Genomic DNA, 1,775 nt, shown 5'->3' on the forward strand with positions numbered 1-1,775 from the left:
CCCCCCCCCCCATGAAAAGCTTTATTCCCGGGGGCTATTCAATCGCATACGACTTTAAAATCGAAAAGGCCTCATCCAAACAAGATCGAGGTGAAGGGGCATCCAGATATATATGCTCCATTACCGAAGATACCCTTCCCATAGTCCGAGAGGACTGTAAATGGGGAGGTAAAGACGTGGTAGTCCCCGAGCCTGAGGACGATATAACTACTCATGTGGAAGGGTATTTAAATGTTTACACTAATCCCTTCATGCTGGGCCGGGTAGACCTAGTAGTTTTGGCCTTTTGCAAGTGATACGAGGTGTGCCTTGGGAAAATCCACACGTCTCTTTGGAGGATCGTGATCCTCCTATATTATTTCGTGAACCACACCGAATCTCCTCGGTTCAACCTTGACCACCTACTCCGTCTGTACAATACCCAAATATTCTAAGGGGGATTAATCAAGCTCACTCGCCGGGTCAGTAAGGCTCCCTTTTCGAGCATCGACGAGGATCAAAATCGAGGTTGGCAGGGGCACTTTGTTCAGGTGAAAGATGAAGATCTGATCCCTCCCGAGTTCCTACCATTTCCCGAGAAGTGGAATGCATCTCGTAAGTGCGATCTTTCCTTAAGTGTTAAGTCTCATTTATTTCCTTTCTCACCATCAGTATTTTTAGTTGTGCAGCTGTTGTTCGGGTTCCCAATGCGGTCCCCCGGCTCAAGGAGTGGATTGAAGGCATCTGCAAGAAGATGTCATAATTCGAGCGCTCGTGGCGCTAGCTTTCGAAGGGCTGATAGGAGGCCTGTTCTCATGGTAAGGATCTCATCTAAATAGTTATCACTATGCCCCAAACTCACATAACGCTGACCTTTCCTCTTTCCTTCACAGGTTTGCCTAAGACCACCAAACTTAGGCTGCTGGAAAGGGACGAGGATGTGTCCTTGTCCACTGATCCCTCTGTTATAGGACATACCCGGGTTGGTGCGGAAAAGAAGAAGAGAAAAAGAAAATCCACGGTTTCATAGGGGCCCGAGGTGAAGATAAAAAAGAGGGCGACCACTCGGGCTCGCAAGCCCAAGAAGAACACCGAGTCCCGGGTACCCGACTCTTACTTGATTTACCGGCTCAGGGATGAGCCTAAGGAAGACGATATTTTTGTCGCTCATGGATCGACCCCTGCCGGGGAGCAGGTAGCAACCGAGGAATAGAGCTATGAAGTCGATCTCCTTCCGACTCGGGAGGCCGAGATGGAGACGGGGGCTGAGACCTCCCGAGAAGATGCTTCCGTTCCGAAGGAGGCGACCGGTGTAATAAACATTATTGAGACTCTCTCCTACACTGAGTCCATGCTTGAAGAGTCCCAAGCAGGAAAGGAAAAGTCAAGTGAAAGAGTTGACAGTGCATACGACCCTCTCCAGCCCTTCTTTGATGGCATAGACATGTCCACTTTGGAAGATTTTTCCGGGCTGGAAGACTTGGAGATCCCGAAGAAGGACGCGCCTTCAGAAGCTGGCGGGCCGAGTTCGAGCCCAAAATTGGTGAAGCAGTTTCCTACTCCGAGTGTGGATCCCGCCCGCAAGAGAACAGTCATTCTTACGGTCCCGTAGGATGCTCGGGTTCTATGTGCTCCAATGGGCATAGCCAGCTACCTCCGATTCCTGGTGATCGAGGAGGACCAGGCAAAGATGAACGAGGTAGGCGCATCGAGTCTTTTCAACGAGGCGCAGCAAACGCTGAATCGGGTAAGGCATCATTACTCCCTCGTGGATTCTACTTAGTGTTTAATACATC

The sequence above is a fragment of the Nicotiana attenuata genome, unplaced genomic scaffold (genome assembly GCF_001879085.1).
Source record: "Nicotiana attenuata strain UT unplaced genomic scaffold, NIATTr2, whole genome shotgun sequence".
In the NCBI taxonomy this organism is placed as follows: domain Eukaryota; kingdom Viridiplantae; phylum Streptophyta; class Magnoliopsida; order Solanales; family Solanaceae; genus Nicotiana; species Nicotiana attenuata.